The sequence below is a fragment of the Scomber japonicus genome, chromosome 4 (genome assembly GCF_027409825.1).
Source record: "Scomber japonicus isolate fScoJap1 chromosome 4, fScoJap1.pri, whole genome shotgun sequence".
Classification (NCBI taxonomy): domain Eukaryota; kingdom Metazoa; phylum Chordata; class Actinopteri; order Scombriformes; family Scombridae; genus Scomber; species Scomber japonicus.
In genome coordinates, this window is record NC_070581.1 from 20,576,161 (window position 1) to 20,596,954 (window position 20,794).

Sequence of the window (20,794 nt, forward strand, 5' to 3'; positions counted from 1 at the left end):
TTTTGAAGCAAACACCAAAAACTTTACAGAATCAGCTGACTGATTTATGACTATTACTTACCTATTTCTCTTATTTTTTTATGTTTGTTATCAGTATTATTATTTTTACTCTAATGTATTTATTATTAGGCTGTGATTACTAGTTTTATAGCACTATTTAGACCAAACTGTTTACTATAACAGGTTATTTTGATTCAAAGCTAATTAAAGTGCACTTTAAAGACAAGGCTTGTTTTTAGTCCTTGTATGATTTATTATAGAGAGTGAATGGTCATCATCTAACATACTCTGATTACTAGTTTATCTCTTTCAGCCTTAGAGCGCAGCAGCCTGGTTACACTGAAGCACACATTCAAACCTCTATTTCTTGCCGGTATCAAAACGTTCAGGTAGTTAAAATTGTTCTCTTTTTATTCGCTGAACCTGCAGGCGAGCTTCTCAGTTCTCAGCTCCAACTTCAAAAGCGCCCTGAGCGAGTCGTGCCGTGCCGAGCTGCTCTAAAACCTCTTCCATGCGAGGCCGACCCGGCGGCAGCCCCATTAGGTCGTAATGCTCTCTAATATAGCCCGAGTCCACCGTCTAATAGATCCAGGCAGGCCTGCCGGCGGCTCTCCCCCTTCGGTAATAACGGGCTGTAATGGAGAGACGAGATGTAAAAAAGCGTCCATGTCAGCAGCATATCGGTGGTTAATGATCTATTAAGTGATCCGTGTGCTTATGGACAGCGAAAAAAAGTGTTGATGCTTGCTTATTCGCCCCTAATGAGAGTCCCATCCTACGGATTTTAGGAATGAATAACAGAAATAAAATCACCTTTAAAATGTTACATTTAACAGTTGACGCACGGAGGCTGCAGTGGCTGCCGAGCTTCCCACAGCTCACATCTCACACCTGCAACAGGCCCGCTGGTTTCACACAGGAGGCCCTTGGACTTTGTATAGGAAGAGACATGATTCTCTTGTACTAATATGGATTTCTACACTGATCAGTGCCGACCCGGGGACCTATCCATACATGCACACCTGCTGTCCGGAGGCCGGGTTACGTTGCCAAGACCCTTTTGGATCTGGGTGAACTCAAACTTCGTCTGAATAGGAGGATGTAGTGACAACAAGGAATACTTTTTTCCTCTCTTTCTTTTAGATCCAGAAACAAACTATCTCTCTCCCTCTCTCTTTCTCTCTCTCTCTGTCTCTGTCTCTCTCTCTCTCTGTCTCTCTGAGGTAAACAGTTGGTTTTATTTGGTGGTCTTTAGCGTGCGTAATGATTAACTGTAATGGTACCCCCGACCATTCCTGGAAATGGCGCAGAACAAAACGGAAGGTAGCCGTCCTAGAAGGCCTGTGACAGGGAGAGTGAGGGATGGAGATGGAGAGACGGTGCTTTCGGAAGTGCCGCTTTGATGAGCTTTGACGCAGGAGGGAGAAAAGAGACGAGCTTGTGCAGCCCCGGCTTCCACCTCCACAAGTTTTACCCGTTGCTGCTTTGATTTGACTGCAGATTTTTTTTTTCACCTGGATAACTTTTAAAATTAGAATTGTGAATTTAAACTTTTCAGCCTTTTGATTCACTGTAATAGACCACACAGCTGCCATGTGGTTTATGTTGCATTCATGTGGTGTTACAGAATGAATCTAAGGGAATATGTCTAAAAACGACGTAAATTTGCCAAAAGTCAAAATAGTTTACAGCAAAATTCAAAATGCATTTATCACTTCAACTGGATGATGCACTTTTCAAAACGGAATCCCAGTGTGTAAACAGGTGTTTGCATTAATTCACTTACTGTTTTCTTTTTCTTTTCTTTTTTCTTTTGTGGCATACAATGCAAATTATAGTTAAAAAAAAAAAAAAAAAAAAAAAGACTGAGCAAAAACGTTTAGGGCAGTTTACATTTGTTTCTAAAACTGGGTTTGATTATATATACAGTGTCGATATTGCATACCCAATCTTAACGTGGTGCGTTTACAACTGCACAGTTACTCAGGCATTTTTGTTTACTCCAGACTGATCGATTATCTCTGTGAAAACATGTATTATTAAGACGTGTCGTCTGTGTAAACAGGCAAAGGCCAGCCTCTGAAGAAAGCTAACGTCCCCATCAGGGATAATTGACTGAGGAGTCTTTGAGGAAAACAAGAGGTGAGATAAGTGCAAAGTCTGGCAATCTCATTAATATGAAAAAGTATCGATTTGACAGTGAACATCAATTGTTTATCTTTTTTTTTTTAAATCCACTCTGCCTGGCCTCCTTGTGCACATGCCTACTGTTGACACTCCTAATTATTCACAGGGGTTATTATAGCTGTTACAGTCTCACCATTTACTCCGTGAGTTCTGTTTGCAGTGAAAATTAAGGTTTATTTCTTGTGACAGGGCGCCTCTGGTGGCGCATTTATTCATTGCTAATAGTTTGATGTGTATCATCAGTGATATGCAGTTCTTTTTTTAGAGGGGGGAGGGATGAAAATATGATAGGGAGGCCAAGGCATAATTGTAGGCCTTTTCTGAGATTAGATGTCTCTGATTGACATGTTGTAAATATAACAACAAATAAATGTCAGTACGCACTGTACTGGCTTAATCCCAGAAGTAAAAGAACAATAAATCTGCCTTTTGCAGTAGTCATTTCATTAATGTAAATTGCAATGCTATGTACAATAGTTTGGCTTCCTTCCAGTTGGCTCTTTGCTGAGGCTTGTGCATAACACTGGGTTTTATTATAAACTAGGGCTGCGTAACCACAGAATGGAGGCGACGCCACAAGAACCAAATATCAGAGTGCAGGCATAGCATAATTAAAGCCTGTATTCTCTGGTCATAACCACAATTTACATCTGTATTTTCAAAGCCAATAAGTGGTCATTGTAATTGGGAAGAAACGTAACTAAGTAACTAAATTCTTATGATGTACTGAAAACATGATAATGATCATTTCTACTAATAAGTAGCACCTGTTTCTCTTTTTAAATGGTTAACTCAATTGTGCCTATAAAACTGACATATAATAATGATCTTTTCTTTACTAGTTTATTTTGCTTCGCACAGAATCTCTCTGCTCTCTAACTTGTCAGCACTGAGGAGCATCCTTCGTAATGGCCTTCTTTAATTGTCTGCATATGGAGCTGTCAGACCATATCTCTGGTTTATATTAAATTTCCACTTCATATAATATTCTGGAAAAAATGCGTCATCCACTGCATGTACAGCACCAGTATGTTATTAAGCTAAGAGTAATGAAAGGGTTTTAATCAGTCTCAAGTGGCTCTGTATAAAATCTGAGAAGACTTTTTATTCTCCTGTCAAGCGTGTAATGTATAATTGTTTATGATCAGAGTTGGTCCATTTCCACTGTTCACCTGCAAAAACCAGAAAAGGCTTGTCCATACGAGCGGGCTGACCCCAGGTCAGTTTTGTGCCACTGTGTGAGTGTGTGAGCATGATTGATCTAGAGGTGGGTGCTGCACCGGGCATTTTAGGCATAAGGGCCAAGCAGGTGCTTCTTTTTCTTCAGACATTGCTTTTCTGCTGCTCCTCTCCTCTCTTGTTCCTCTATTGTTTTTTTGGTTTTCCTTACTCCTTGTCCACCCTTTCTAATTTTTTCTCTCTTTGCTTCTTATTCCTCCTCAGGATGATCAGATCATCCTGAGGAGGTTCCCACCCTGCACTCTCCCTGCGTGTCATAATCTCTGGACCTGTTGTCGTTCACTGTGGATCCAAAGACGATGCTTTTATCAAACATCTTTACTCTTCAATCCTCGGTATGCCTTTCTTCTTCCTCTCTCCTCTTCTGTCCACCCTCCCTCGCTGGGTGACCTCCTTGCCTCTCAGCTCTCTCACCCCTCTCCTCTGGCCCTGGCCCTGGCCCTGCCCACCCTGGGTCATTTATCATGGGCCAGGAGTTGAGCCCCCGGGCCTGCAGGCCCCTGTCAGCCCCTGCAATCGCCTCTTTGTGGCTCCCAGCAAACAAGTGTCGGATCAGCAAAAGTCTATTAAAGCCTGGTGGGCCTTTCTCAGCCAATTGGGTTCGGGTCACTGAGCTGCTCTCCTTGCTGCTCCGAGAGCTCTTTGTGTCGCCGCCGTTCGCTGACATAGATCCCCACAAGATTAATGATTTTTAGCAGCCATTTGGATCTCATTCGCAGGGTCCTTCTCTCTTTCTCTCTTTGCCTCTTTCCTCCACTTTTTCTGTCTTCTTTTTTTCCCTTTAACCTATTTTCTTTTTTACCACTCTACCTCCTGATTTCTCGCTTTTCACTTTCTGGTTTACTCCTCTCCTCCTCCCTTTCACTACTAACCCAATCAATGTTGACCATTTGTGCCTCACTTTGTAAGGTCATTATCCATACAAGTGTGATTGCTGCTGATGGCAATCCCAAATGTATCTAATAATTGTCCCTGTATTACAGACTTTAGGATGTAAAGGTTATACATTGCAATTACAAATATGTTCTTTTAGTTGTGATGGGCTCCAGTCTGATATTTAAATGCAAAAGATGAAAACAACTTGAACATCCACATTACAATCCTGGCAGGCTTTCCCACAGTGTGCCTCAAGAGGCTCAGAGTAATTTAAAATCTTCCAGCCACTTCCACGAGTTCCATGTTGCCATGTTCTCAGTGTTGTTTCCAGTAATTACTGCAGGTTAAGTGCACGTCCCGGAGACCAGTGGAGGCAGCTCTATCCCTCACCTGGGACATGACTCAGCAGAGTTCAGGTCATCCGGCCATTTCCCTGACCACTGGACCACACCCCAACCTACTCTAAAGCCACAGGACAAGCTCTGTTTACGAAAGACTCACGTTCACTTACATCACGTAATGTAATGGAAGTTTTATTTACTGGCTGAATGTTTCCTCTGTCTATTCTTGCACTTTTTACATGTAATCATTAAAGGATAGGTTCACATTTTTTCAAGTCTGTCTTAAAACAATACTTACATGGCCAAATGTACATTTAAAGAGTTATTGGTTGCTGTAATTGTTCTTCCTGTCCTCACTTGCCTTGAAGAAATCCCTTTATAATGCAATTACCACGTAAGAGACAGAGGACAGCATCTACAGTGAAGCTAATATGATTCTTCATCTGTGTTAGATGAAACAAGAATGAATCTTTCAAGGTTGCTGTCTTTTTAGTACACAATCCCCTCTTTGTTTCATCACCTCACCATCTCTCTGTTGCAGCCCAGTAATGAGGAACAAAAAGGGTGAATTTTGTACTAAGAGGACATTAACTTTGGAAGATACCCACTAGATTTGACTAATAATGAATACTGGATTTTGTCCATCTCTTACATTGGAGACAAGATAGGAATTGATCTCTTATGCATAGGAGAAATGATTACAGAAACTCTTTCACTGTCTATATGGATCTGTGAGTAATGTTTGAAGACTGATAAAAATATAATGAGGTATTTTCTTTAGCCATTTGAGTTCTCTGTGTGTGTGTGTGTGTGTGTGAGAGAGAGAGATTTTAACATTCTTCGTCTGTGTTAGTGAAGCTGTCAGTGAGGCTGCTGGTTGGTCAGCGCCTGAAACTCTGCCTGTGTGTTTACAGCGCGTCTGTTTTAGAAGTGAATGGATGAACCCAGCCTGCTGCTGTGTCCATCCACCTGCCCCGTTTCCTGTCTGATTAATCCTCTTGTGTGTGTGTGTGTGTGTGTGTGTGTGTGTATTTGTTTGTATGTGTGCCTTTGTGTAAATGGTTATAGATGGGGCGACTCCACTACACTGGCAGCCTGAATCATTACTCACACAGATAGGGAGAGACCCAGGGCTGAGGAACCCCTAACATCCTCCTCCTTCATACGCGTGCACACACACACATACACACACACATATGAACACTTACACCCACACACACACATATCCCCAGGTTATTCATTTCTAAGCAGAGTGCCTGGCATTTCATGACATCCACCCCCCTTTATTAAGAGACTGAAGCTCTGGGTTCCCTCCTGCAAAGGGGGTGTGAGGGATGGTTTTCGATTGGGCCTTCTACTCTTTGTTTGCACCCTTCTTCTTTACCTGTTCTATCGTCATTTCTCTTAATCTTTCATTTATGTCTCTTCCTTTCTCTCTCTGTCTTGTTCTCTCTTGTGTTCCAGGGAAACTGTCCCACCCCCCAGCCCCCCTGACAGCTACTTGTTTTGCAAGACCAAAGGTAAGGAATAAGAAAAAAGCCTTCTTATTTTATTATTTAGACTCAAAGTGTTTGTGTATGCACTTTAACTCTCTTATTATTTTCATCAGCTTCTAGCCTGTAGAGTTGTAGTAAAGGATCACAATGCTAATGTGCATGACAGAATTCACACTGATTATGTACATTTAGTAAGTTCCTCAAAAAAACAATGAACCTATAATAGACTCTGGTACTTAAGTCTGGCTGTACAGGTGGAGGTGATTTCTAATAAGCCTAATTAATAAAAATAAGCAATTATGTGCATATCAAACTGGTATACCATGCTCCCACATTAGAATCGCTGCATGTATTGTTTACTATAATAGGGACAAACCTCTTAGAAAAACTCTTGTTAAAAAGCCAAATAAATTAATGCAGAACTTAGCAATGAAATTCAAGTGTCTGGCACAGTTTCCTTGGCATATTTATAACAATCATTTGGTATTTATAGCAGATCTTACTTCCTTATTTGGTTCCTCAGTTTGTCTCTTTCCAAGCTGAAGAGAGGACCCTCTGCTTTATGGAATATATGAGAGCAATTATACCCCCATCATGAGGAGGCTGTGGACCTAAACAGAATGGTAAAATTACAATACTGTTGAATATCCTTATTGGACACTTATACAGAATGCTGCATCACAGATGTACAAAAAAAAAAAAAAAAAAAAGCGGGCCTGTGTGTGTACATATTTGCGTGTAAGTGTGTCATGTGTGCATACATTTGATTTCAGATGAGTTGTGTTTTATGGCCCTCAGTGCTTGAACACGTCTGCTGTTTATAGTGTATATGCATGAGTATGTGTCTGTAGCAGTATGTATGCATGTGTTGGAAGGGGGTGTATATGTACAGGAAGAGAGCCTGTAAATAAATCTGTTTGGGGATTGGGGGTGTGGGGATGAAATATGGTCCCAGGGATGTGGAGCAATGTGAAAAACTCGGCAACGCCAGGGAATAACAAATCTCCTGATGTCGCCTCGCCGCAAAATAAATACACTCCCCCATACAAGTCATCCATCTGGACTATAAGTCGCAACAAAGACGCCCCCAATACATCCCCAACACACACCAACACACATCAACACACACACACGTCCACACATTCACCCAACACCCATCCTGCACAGTGGCCATATTTATTTACACATTTATTTATTTGTTTGTTTGTTGAATTAAATGGAAACTGCTGGTGGGGGATTGCAAAGTGTATTTATTGTTTGCTTTATGTTTGGGTTTTTTTTTTTTTTTGTGAATGAAACATGACCCACCGCCCCCTTCCCTTAAAATGCTGTCTGTCTTACTGGGTGGTTTGGAGGGGGGGGTGGCGATAAAGGGTGGGTGTGTGTAGGATTTGTGGATCGGGCGTTTTAACTAATGATCGATCACGGGGGATTAAATAATTAAATTTCAGCCTTGACAATTTAAAAGTCTCCACGCACGTAGTCCACTGAATGAGGAAAGAGGGAAAGATAAAAGATTCAGCCTGTGGCAATGTATCAGAAGGATTCAACATCTAATACATTACAGGGGGAAAGCGTGTGTGTGTGTGCGCGTGCGTGTGTGTGTGTAGGTGTGTGTGTGTGTGTGTGTGTGTGTGTGTGTGTGTGTGTGTGTGTGTGTGTGTGTATGTACAAGAGCTAGGGCTTACTGTTTTAAGTGTATGTGCCTACACACACACACACACTCACACTCCACTGTCTTTTTCTGACATAGAAGACATAGTAAGAACATTCAACTAACCATGTAGGCCTACCAGATTCCTCTTTGCTTCCCTTATCTGGGCTTATTCTTCATGACACTCCAGTACTACAAACACTGCAGCACTAAAAGCTCACTTGTGGTGTAATATGTATCGGTATTTTAAAAAACACACACAACAACAGTATAAAAGCACTCAGTTTTACAATAAAGGGATGTGATGTTTGCCATTATATTTGCTTTCTTTAGAATATAGCTTTTCTTTTTCCAATTAAGGTCTATTCTGTTTGCTTAATTAGGTCATGGTGAGTTGTGAGTCACAGTTTGTGTGTGTTTGTGTGTGTGTGCGTGTGTGTGTGTGTGTGTGTGTGTGTGTGTGTGTGTGTGTGGGTCACTCTGTCCCTTCTAGGGATAAATATTAGCCCTCGTTGTTTGCAAATAGGTGATGTATGGTGGCCATATCTCTCTGTGATGAATGTTTTTTAGAAATTTCCTCTCCTTTATCAATTGACTAACAAACCCATGTATCACTGCCACTCTCTCCCCCTACCCACATAAATTAAATAACCAGCTCTCTCTTTCTCTCTCCCTCTCTTATACTTCTCACTTTCTCTCATCTGTGTACGCTCCTCAATGGCCTTTTCATTATTCCTTTAAGCTTCATTTATTTTATTACTTTCTATACATTTTATATCCTCATTTTACAAACACACACACACATCCACACATCAAACCTACAGCAGTCAGCGATGATATTGCAGGAGTAATAATAATGCAGTTGTTACATACACCTCTATCGCAAATTTCCCTGGAATGATATGGAAACAAGAGAGATGCTTTTCTCTGCCTCCAGCTTATTATTTTGATGTACTCATCATCAGGCGATGTTTGACGTACTTAAGCACATCATCATAACAGGAAATATGTTTACTCGCTCCTGTTTATCACTGTGATGCTCTCTAAATCTGCTGTCTTTCAGACGTACGCCGTGCAAAGAGCTACAGGCTGAAATTGGGCGGGATCCTCTCTGTCACAAGATGATGACAGGAGGCCGATTATGCCAGAGTGCCATATTGTAAACTACTCATCATTAGCGGGCTCATTCCGGCTAACGACCGCACTGGAGATAAACAGGGGCGATGTGGAGAGCCATCTTAATCAGGAGGGCCGTTTAAGAGTGGAACTCTGTCATTAAGCACAGCTGTATCACACCAGGATATGGGAGATGTTGAGCTGTAAAGCTGCACTATGAAGGCGGCTCAGGCCCCAGCCTCGAGCTCCACAGGGGTCCAATGTTGTTCTGATCGCCCTTTAAATCGAAAATGAAAGAATAGAAAGATAAGTGCCTAAAAACATTCAGCCAAATTAAATTATTATCCGCTATTCAAGGTCTCTAGTCACAGCCTCCCAGGGACACTCTCAAACTAAAGTCAATAGGAATAGGGAGGCGAGATGAGTTGAATTGGTGGTTTATTTGAATCAAACTCCCTCGCACCTTCTGTCTCCTCTGTTCTGTTTACACACAACACTCCCGTTTCTCCTCGTCTCGCTTTCCAAAATCATCATTGGCTTCACAAGGAAAACAAATAGATTTCTAATCATGAAACTGATACTCCTCAGACACACATTCATATGGACACTCACACAAAGAAATAACAACTCACAGGAGGATTTGCTTGTCTTTCCAGGTCAATGAACTTGCTGTTTAAACAAATGTAGAAATTAATGTCTTTCCGCTGTTGAAAGACAGATTTTGAGATGTCTTCACTCTTATCTCCTTTCCAGAATTTCTAAACATAAATAAAACGAATTTCACACAAAAATGTTTTACAAGCCGAATTTTGTAACCACTTTGGGACGTTTAAAGATGCATTTCAGGCTAGAGTTTTTTTCAACCATATGATTACCTCTTCACTTGCTTCTGGTCATTCCCTCATCTGAATCCTATGTTTCCTGATACTGTCCGTCCAAGTTCATGGTGATGTCTTCTTATAGCTAATTTTCCCAATCAACAGTCTAAGATATTAAATTAAATGACAGGCAACAGAGAGAGGAAAAGCAGGAAATCATTTTGTTTGAGAAACTGGAATGTCTAATATTGAGCGTATTTGCCTTATAAATGAAAATGATTGTCATTTAGTTTTGTTTAACTATACAAATATAACTACATATATGTTATATATTATAACTCCATATTTGTACCTGCATTTTCAAATTCTACCAGCTTTAGAATAACCCCCACCCCCTCCCTAAGCCTTTTTCTCCTATGTTGTTATCATGCGGTGCATCCGGCATCTCTCTCATCATGTCTCCCAATAACCTACTCTCTCGTCCCTCAGATGGACAGGCCTGAGTTGTTTGGACAGGCCGTAGCTCTCCCCACAAATGCTTGAACAATTGGAGGTAAATACGTTGGAGACAGCCCATTTGTTTTGGGCCAGCGGTGATGCATGCTTTTGCAGTGAGCAGCACATTTTTACCACGCAGCCCAAAGCAGCTGTGAGTAATGGACTGCTCTGGCCTGTCCACTCACACTGCTATTTTTATTATTGTCTCCCTTATAGTTTTCATTTTTCATATCAGGGGGAGAGAGAGTGAGAGAGAGAGCGCAGCATTCGCTTCAAGTATGTTCTTTCCTTAAAAGAGGCGGGAAGCGAGGGCCCCACATCCCCTCCTTCCACTCACTTCATCATCTTCCATCAGCCGTCCCTCGCTTTTTTTAGTCAGACTGACAGATTTTGTTGGATGTCAGGAAGAGACAAATAAGGGATTATCAACAGACAGAGCAATAATTCAGGTTAGACAGCTTCATAATAATTTTTCATTGATCCATCACTGTGTTTTTGTGGCGTGTTGTCTAGTTCAGTCTCTACGGGGATACTGGGAATCTGAGGGTACTCTCAGATGGGAGAACTTGGGAGTCTGTGATGAAAGAAGCACTGAAGAAGAGGAAGCTAACTTGAACTCAGAGAGCACAAATGAAGTTTCCAAACCTAATATAAGAATGTGTATAGAGTGTGGAAGCAGTAACCACAGAAATAAAAAAGCTTGGCTCTAGCTTTGAAGATGATTCACTAAGTATCTAAAATTATCTGGCGCTGCTGGCCCCAGGGAGAAGACTGGTATTTTGCATTGAGGCACTCGTATGGGCACCTATAATGGGTGCCTCTTAATTCCACTGACAGCTTTACAGGACCTGAGTTATGGAGCCACAGCCATGCTGCTCGTTAGGCCCTCGCCAGGCTTCACACTGGGTTACACTAATACACCTCCTTCCCCCTCCCCTGCCCTTTCGCCTTGCACACACACAAGCATAAAATCAGCCATACACACACATTTATGAGGGCTAGCACATCCTCACAGACCCAGAGAGATACTGGCCCACACAATTTCCTCTACGCACCTTTCTTCTGTAATGGGGGTTATTTGTTCAGGCTGTTAAGATGATGTTTGTGTCAGATTTATTTCTTCGCTTCTGCCCTTCATTTTGTGCTCCTCTCTTCCAACTACATTTTCTTCTCCCCTTATCTGCTTTCCTTGTGCCCACCAGGCTGAGACCTTCTTTCTCTCCTTTCCACACCCCTCCGCATCCATCCCCCTGCTCCAATACCAACAGTAGCAGGGTCCTGCCAGGTGATCCATCTCTGTCAGCCTTCTAAAATGATAATGCCAATTAAAGCAGAGGAGTAATTGCCCTCCGCTGCCTCTGATCCCCCGCAGACCCTCAACAGGAGCCATGGCCCCAAATACGAATGAGACCCAGGCCCCTAGAGGCCTTCCCCTGGGCGAGTGTAAAGGACAGGTGGGGAGGAGAGGGGAAAGAGGGGGAAGAGGTGGGTTGGAGGGCAGAGTGGGGGAGGAGGGGTGATTTGTAACTTTTAACCTCCACTGATCACTGATGGCCTTGACAAGGAAGGAGCGGAGGGGAGAGGGGAGGAAGAGATATCACACACACAAACACACACACTGGCGGAGATGCTGGTAGTTGTTGCACATGGATGAACACAGACACACATATGTTCAAGGTCGCTGTCAAAGGACTTATGGCCCTTGCCATTTCACGCAGACTCTCAGTGTGGGGAGCCTAATAGGAAGTGAAAGGACTATCCGGCAGTGGACTGTAACACCACTGATCAGAGGTGACATAGCTGCACTCTCAGGTCAGCAAGGTGGCTATTATTACTACAGTCCCCATCGTAAATTCACTTTTAGGGTTACTGTCTTCCTTCTGATAACGTACACAACACATGCCTTAGTTCTCAACATTTAATCAGCGATCTTCATGGCTGTATGTCTCCTCTGTCTTTTCTAGTAGAAGACAAGATGACTGCACATAGCTCAGCTAAATGATTTTGTAATAACAATACTTCAACCACACTTGGGTTTCTTCAAGGTATGTTAGTTAATTCTCATTGGTATACACTGCACATATACCTTTTGATAAGTTTTTGATAATTATGCTATTGAATAAAGTCTCCATTATCATTTCCCAGATCTCATGAAGTTCAGTCAAAACCCCAAAGATCTTCACTTTAAAACAGACATAAGCAACAAATATTCTCATTTGAAAAGCAGGGTCAAGCAAATCAAATTTACAGCCAAAAAAGCAGCCACAATCTTTGGTAAACTTCTTTTCTTCAACGAATTATAGAAATTGTGATTGTTTGTCAGTTATCTGCAACACATGTCTGTCAAGCCAACACCCCGGCATCATGACTTAACAAGCACAGGCCTTCTGCCTCGACTTTACCACCAACTAGGCAGCCATGACAGCCCATGCATCACAGCATACTTACGGTTTGCGTTATATGAGCATGTGTGAGAGTATATTATTACTGCTCAGTTCCAGGAGTGTGTGGGTGGAAGGCTGGATGCTGGACGACGTGTGTAGGTGGCTGTTAACAGAGGCTCTGTCACCCATCATGACTGGGTGGTGACCTGTGGCACAGACCAGTGGGAAAGTGCAACAGCGGGGGACATGACACAAGGCCCGGGGATGAAAATCATGCTTTGAAGTTTTTTCAGGTCAGTGTGTCACACAGTTTGAATTGGTGAATAAAATGTTTTAGTTTAATCTGTTCAAACTATGGTGCTTCTCTGTGGTCTATAAGCACATTTAGAGCGCATGAGGGAAACTTGTGTTGCATGATGAGTTGAGGCGTTGACAGGAGGGAGAATCTGCAGCCTGAACATCAGGACGGCAGCTGACAAGCTCCACTACAGAGACTCAATGAGCTCCATCACAAGAGTAATGATCACCAGAGCCTCAAAGTGACAATAATCTCTTCTAACTTCATCAACACAATTTATGCCAACAGCCCACCAAATGCTTTCAATATGTTCTGCGTTTTGATTGTACTCTCAGCTAAAATCATAGTTACAGTAACAATAATAAAACATGGAAGCCCACATCGATTCTGCCAGGCCACTCTACGCTCGCTGTGTCTTAACGCCTTAGCACCACGTCGTGGGCTCGATGCTAACGTTGACTTATTACAAGGGAGCATGCCGCCAAATCCATAATTAGACTCCTTTTGTTGCCCCTGTTGTTGTTGAAAATGTAATTATGAAAGATGAAACACAGCCTTCAATGAGATGGCTGTAAAATAGCATAATTAATATGGGCTTTTGCGAGAACAATCCCCGCTTTACGGGAGCCCCGCGTTGGCCGTGAAATTAATTAAGTGTGCCAGGATTTATGGCCTGTGCTCGGAAATGAAGAGAATTAATCGCAGGCCGAAGATGGATGGTTGCTGGAAAATGATGATGCCCAGGACCATGTGGGGGGAGGCGTCTAACTGCTTTAGGGAGGCGCTCTTGGAGGGGAATAGACGGTTTTGACACAATTACACACCCCCAGACAACAGCTGGGCCAGAGGTGGGATGGGGGTACTTTTTGGGCCAGCTTGGAGTTATGAGATTTTTTACACCTTCAACCCACCTGCACCATTTTCCTGCACACTACATATGGCACCAAGATGGAGCTGGTTCTGGCAATGTGAAGATTTCTTGAAGAGCAGCAGAACTGTGTTTGTGTTATTGTTGGCTTTTCTATTGCAGTTGACTAATGTCTCATTCTCTACATCCTCCTCTATCTACTTTCCATTCAGACAGATAAACAATAACCATGTAATTGGACACAATTACAACAATTATAGCATTAACACAATTACTGCTGCAAACAATCCAGTGCTAACAGTATGTAATGAGCACAAAATTATTGAGTATGTGAACTGCTGAGTTTTACTGAATGTAAAACAAAGAATTTCAGTTCACAGGTAAAAAGTATCGTCACCATCTTAGATTTAACCTGACACATCATTTTGTTTCGTTTGTTGGTTTCTCTCACATATTTCTTAATGTAGGAATTATGACTCATGATTTCAAGAGAAAGTATCAAGTGGATACAATTTTATTCTGGTCCAAAAAGTAGTCTTACTGCTGGTCCAGCTGTTGTCTGTTGAACAATGGTGATGACCAGATCAAATGTTTAGTTAACTAGCAACCAATATTAACACAGATCGTTAACTATGACCTCCTACAGTGTCCTTGCACCCAAAACAAGTCCTGAAACACAACCTCCCAACCCTCCTACTACCCCTCTGAAGTGTATGTGTGTTATAAGGTTGTGTGTGTGTGTGCGTGTGTGCGTGTGTGTTGTAATAATGGAAAGCTAATTACCAACCTCCCATGTCCCTGGACAGCGCCACAATGTCTGGGTTAGGTCTGTGTGTGGGATGGTTCACGGTGGTAATTAGCTTGATACACACACACATAAGCTCACAGACAAGACAAATGAAGGCTGGGTGGGTGTCTGTTGTTGGACAGTTGATTGGGCAGGTACTAGGGGAGTGTCTGGGGTCTCCAGAGCATGTCCGCTCTGATAATTATGTGTCCGTGTGTGTGTGTGAGTGTTTGTATGCGCTTCGCCACTGAGAAGGCGCTCTCATCCCAAATTGCTGTCTCTTGTCTTATTGTCAGAGTGATTATGAAATATTGTTTAATTTACTGGGTGGTGGAGTCTTGTGTGAATTTGATGAATCGGAGCTTTTATTTTTTCATTTGCTTTATTGTCTGGTGGTTAGGTGTCGTGTTGTTTGTGTGCTTGAGTGTGCTGAGTGCTCTGTTGTAACCATGTGTATAGAAGTACATCATACAGCATTACAAACCACACGGGTAAAAGTGTATATGCACGTGTGTGTACCGTGTGGAAATATTATATACAAGGAAACTCAGAAAAAGAAAAGCAAAAAGCAAAACCTCAAATCTTTTTTTTCTGTCCTGTGTGTGTGTGTGTAGAATTGATGCGGAAGCTGTAGGAGTTAAAAAACATGTTCTGATTCACAGTACTGACTCTGATTGGATTTATCTATGAATATGCTGGCTTAAAAATACTACATTTCAGGCACGCAGGTGGTCGAGTGGTTAAGAGCGCATGCCACGTACGCAGCGGACCTTTGCTGCATGTCACACCCCACTCTCTCTCCCATGATTTCCTGTCTATCCACTGTCCATAAAGGTTTCTGTGCCTGAAAAAAATCTTTAAAAAAAAAGAATACTGCATTTGGTGACAAGGAGATATAGAAAACACTTGTTATGGACTCTTAACAAGGAAGTAAAAACGTATGTTTTTCAAAAGCAAGCTAGTGTAAGCAAACCTCATGAGGAACAACATGACTCTGAGTCTACCCACGGTTTCACCCTGTGATGTTTTCACTGACCAGGGTAATGTCCGAGAACTCTATATCACAGCATCAGGGATACAAGATGTTACGAGGAAGAGAGCTTAATTGTTGCATTGAGCTGGCTCAGAAGTTCAGGACATTTTCTCCACGTTTGACAAGATGAGAGAAGAAGGAGACTATGAAATAGCATCAAAAAAGCTGAATACATATTTCACACCACAGAAAAATATTTCCTATGAGACATATGTGTTTAGACAAGTGGAACAAGCACAGGGGGAATCTGTGGACAGTTTTTTGTGAGCAGATTAAAGAAATTGGCTGCTACTTGCAACTTCGGAGAAAACCGAGATGATTTTATGCAGGACAAAGTGATTGACAGGTGCCATTGCAATACGCTGCATAGACAACTGCTGTGGGAGAAAAATCTGAACCTCACTGGACTTCAGTAAATTGCGAGGGCAATGGAAGCAACAGATCAACAAGCATCCAGAATGGCATGATGAGAGACTGCACCAAGAGAAACCATTCACTATTAAAAGCAGAAAGTGGGTCACATTCTTTCCAAGATTGGCATCAAGGCAGCAAAATCAAAAGTGGAGGTAATAGAGAATGCATGCTGACCAACAAATGCAGCTGAAATATGAAGCTTCTTGGCGCTATTCAATTACTGTGGCAGATTTATCCCCAATCTGGCCACCACTGCTGAGCCTCTAAAAAAGACTCACAAAGATGTCAAGCAAGTAGACATGGGGAAAAGATCAAGAAACAGAATTTGTGGGGCTAAAGAGGCAGTTAGCCAGCTCACATGCTACGGCTTATTTCAACCTATACAGAGACACGTGATCGTAGATACTAGTCTGATGTAGAGTGATGCTACTCACAGACAGAAAGCATGGCACTCGCCATAGTGTGGGCGTGCAAAAAGATTCCATGTGCTTCTTTATGGCACGACTTTCTGATGGTCACAACCTACACCCCTAAGTCAAAAACCACCAGCAAGGACCAAAAGATGGCCATTGAGATTACAGTCATATATATACATTTAAGATGATATACCAGCCTGGACATGGCTGGCCATCAACACCACATCTACTTTTTAGCTACAAGTGCTTTGCCATATGCATTTAGAAGAGAGCTGGAAGACATATCAGCCAAGGACCCAGTACTAACACCCCCGAGGGAGGGTATAGAAAGTGGAGAAATGTGAAGCTGCAGATCAGCATAGCAAACAAAGCAAAGTTGACTGTTGGACAGATAGTGTTGCCAATTTGAGGCATCTGCATAGTTATGCTACAATCAACAAAGACATGCACCCTGATTAGAGCTCTTGAGGGTCATCAAGGGATTGTAAAAACAAAACAGAGACTTAGAACCAAAGTGGTAAGGAATGGACAGACATGCAGAGATGATAGTGAAATCAGCTAAACAGTTCACCACCACATCAATCCCTACAATTAAAGCACAACTACCAGTGAAGCCTTGGCAAAGTCTCGCCATTGACTTATGTGGATCATTAGGAGATACCTTCTTGTGGTGACTGATTATTACTCCAGATGGGTGGAGGTGACTATGATTACAAGTATCACCTTAGCAAACACAATCAAAGCTCTGAGACAAATGACAACAGTGTTCTTCTCCTCACAATTGAGTCTAAAGCCTACCTGAGAGAAAATGGTATCAAACACTGATGCATTACTCCATATTGGCCTCAAGTGAATGGGGAGATCAAAAGATAGAAAAAAACTGCAAGGTTATGTGCACTGCTCATATGGAAGAAAATATAGGATATAGTAGCAGAGATGTTATTCAAATGCCAGATCCAAATCAAGCTGCCTGAGCTCTCTACTGATGAGCCAGCAGGTGTTTTATTATTCTGCAAAATACTTCATTGATGCTATGAGGAAGGAGAAAGGCAGACTGGATGCTAACAGAACTAGAAGAGCAACAGATAGTAAAATGACATGGTCCTATTACTGCAGCCAAAACAAGATCAACTTTCTACAATGTATGAGCGGGATCCATACATTGCTGTGGATAGGAAAGGAAATGATATCTTTCACAGGGATTGCAGGCAGATTATGTAATGTGTTGTTTGTAAAACTGTTAATACAGCCACAGTGTGGTGCTGAGTTACACAGGTCACAAAGCTGCCCAGTTGCAGTTGCTGTACCTGACAGAGCTGCACAGCATCAACATCATCCCCAACAGGCCAGACAACAGTCTGCTATCCTGAGAGACTATGTGACTTATTGAGGCATTGTCATAAAGGAGCAGAATTACCTCCAGTGTGGTCTAAATGTCAGGGCAGTCTACTCCAAACCATTCCAAGACATTTAATATTCATGTTTTATGACAAAGTGTTCCAGATAAAAGAGTGTGCATAAAATGATCTATTACAATGTTGGTTAAAGTTCATAATTAGGAAATTCAGTGTTGTCAACATATTATTTGTTATTTTTAGTAATAAGAGACATTTATGTTATACCTTTGTAATATAATTTATCTACGAATATGTTAGTTTAAGAATATTACAGACCTACAGAACAGACTTAGACAGTGTACAAGAGTTTTAGAGAGAGAGAGAGAGAGAGAGAGGGGGGGGGGGGGGGTCTAGGCCACTCTAATTGATTATACCACTATCGACAGGGACCCAGAAAAACAGGCACTCACTTTACTCTTGATTGAATTAAACACCTTTTATGGGGCAAATCGATGGGACGGAGATGATAGGGGGGCGGATGACGAGGATAAAGGGAGAGGAGAGCCGAGTGTTATGATATGTGGAGGGTGAGATCCGTCTTTACTCCCTCTCTCACACACATTCGCCAACTCTCACACACACACGCACACAGAGCTGCCCACAGACAGGTGAGAGGTCTGATACCATGTTGTAATTCAGGCAAATCAATGCTTTTAAAGCATTTAGCCATGACTGGTGATGAAGTAGAGTCAGAATAGGCCCGCCAAGCAATATATGTCCCAGACCTAAATCAATCATAATTACAGTGCTGGGCTGGGATAGTGCAGTGAGTGAACAGAGGGGTGACTGGGCTGCACTCCTCCCTTCACGGTTTTTTATAGTTCGATCAAAGATGAATAGTGAAAAGAGGATTTCGTGTCAGACAGCCACTGAAAAGCAATACATAAGAGCATCCCTGTATGTACACATGGTGGTCACAGGCCTTTTTCACAGACATTTTGAATAGTCAGTAGGAAAAGCACAGGTGTTACATTAATAACATTAATGGTTTCTCTGTTCTATTCAAATGTCCCAGTAAGCCATGATAGTGCGACTGCATGCACAATATCAGGTACCTAACACTGAAGCTAATTAATTAATTCAAGCATAAATCATTTTATTATTCACACCTGTGCTTTTCCTACTGTGACATGACAGAATGTCTTGTGTGAAAAAGAACCATTCAGAAAAAAAGAGCTGCTAAATTTACAGTTTACAAGCCTTAGCTTCTCTCATTCTTATGTGCAGTTGCACAATTCAGTTTCACAACTTTATACCATTTACTTGGAAAATATCTCATTGCATATTCAGTGAATTTTCTTCCAGTTCAGTTTGTTGGCTGACCTCATGGCTTGGTATGGAAGATTTTCTATGCTATGCAGTTCTACAGCAGCTACAATGATTTAGGGAAATACTGTTTTATGTTCATACAGATGATTGTTTTTTTAAGTTTTTGTGGAAATGTATGCTCTGATCAGCCCTATTCTTAAATGTCATGACCAATAATTGATTTACAATACATGTGTAACACTTTGTTAACAAATACCAGATTTTTTTCTTTAAATTTGGTCCATAACCCACAAGAAAAATAGATTGGCCTGATGTCTGAAAACAGCAATACCACACCTCTCCGATCAGCAATAATCAACATGACAACAGATCCAGGAGAAGTGACATCATCCTCACAAAACTGGTGTACAGGACGCGGAACATTTTAAAACTCAGCTGTCTTCTAATTAGTACACAGCGTCCTGCCCTTCCTGGCCTTGATTTTCATAGATTTCACTAGTTAGGAACAGGACAGTATGACCTCATGTTGCCACAGGGAGACCCCCTGCCCGCTGCCCATCCTAATCAGCTCCTCAGCCCGGACATGGGGTCCACTATGACCACATTAGTCACCAACAGCACCCTACCACTGACCCCCACAAACCGCCACGCTAACACTGTAGTCTGGTTCGGCCAATCAACACTGCTGTCAACATTGGCCAAACCAATTAAAGTGTCTAATGAGCGTCTTGTATAACACTAACACGGCCATTAAAGAGCGTTTAAAGAGAGTACAGGGGTATCGGGTGGAGGGCTGTGGGTTATGGTGTCATGGCTTATTAGTATTCAAGCTGCGTTTGGTTTCCATTAAGGCAGCATTCACAAGCGCCTCAGGTGTCTCAATGGATCCAACGTTGGCTATGTGATGATTCACGCACTCAGGACTTTATAAACAGCTTTCACACCGATGAGAGCAATCTCCCCTCATAAAGAGCACTTTCGATTTCATTTGCGAAAACGGAGATATGCAAGAAGAAAAATAAATAAATAAAGCGTATGTGGAATGTGTTTGAGAAAACAGTGACTTGACAGTATTACACAGGCACTCAGTTTAATACCCAGCCATAATATTGCTGAGGGAACAGGCCCAAGGCGCTACTTTCTTTTATTAGTCATTCACTGGGATTATGGACACATTGCTTCCATTACCTAAGAGAGAGGAGCAGAAGCCCTGTCCCCCCTAGGGATGGCCAAATAACTCTCTCTCTCTCTCTCTCTCTCTCTCTCTCTCTCTCTCTCTCTCTCACTCACTCTCTCTCCCTCTTACACACACGCACACACACACACACACACACACACACAGAGACAGTAACATACACTCTGGCTTAAATAGATTTCAGCATCAGTGCGCAGATGTACACACACACCCAGACTAGCATACACACGCCATCATTAAGATGAACACAGGCTTCTATGAACCCTTTTTACCAGCAGGATAATAGAATCAATATTGCATGTAAATAAATGGCAACTAAATAGATCCATAATAAAGTTGCTGAAAGACATTAGATCACTTATACTTACTGAATAACGTCTATGATGCCCATGTCTGTTATGCATCATAAACACACTTATTATGTGTTATACGTGCTGCTGTAGCTGCACTCATGAATATGCATAATGTTTTATAACAATACTCATAACACATTATAAAGCATTTTATA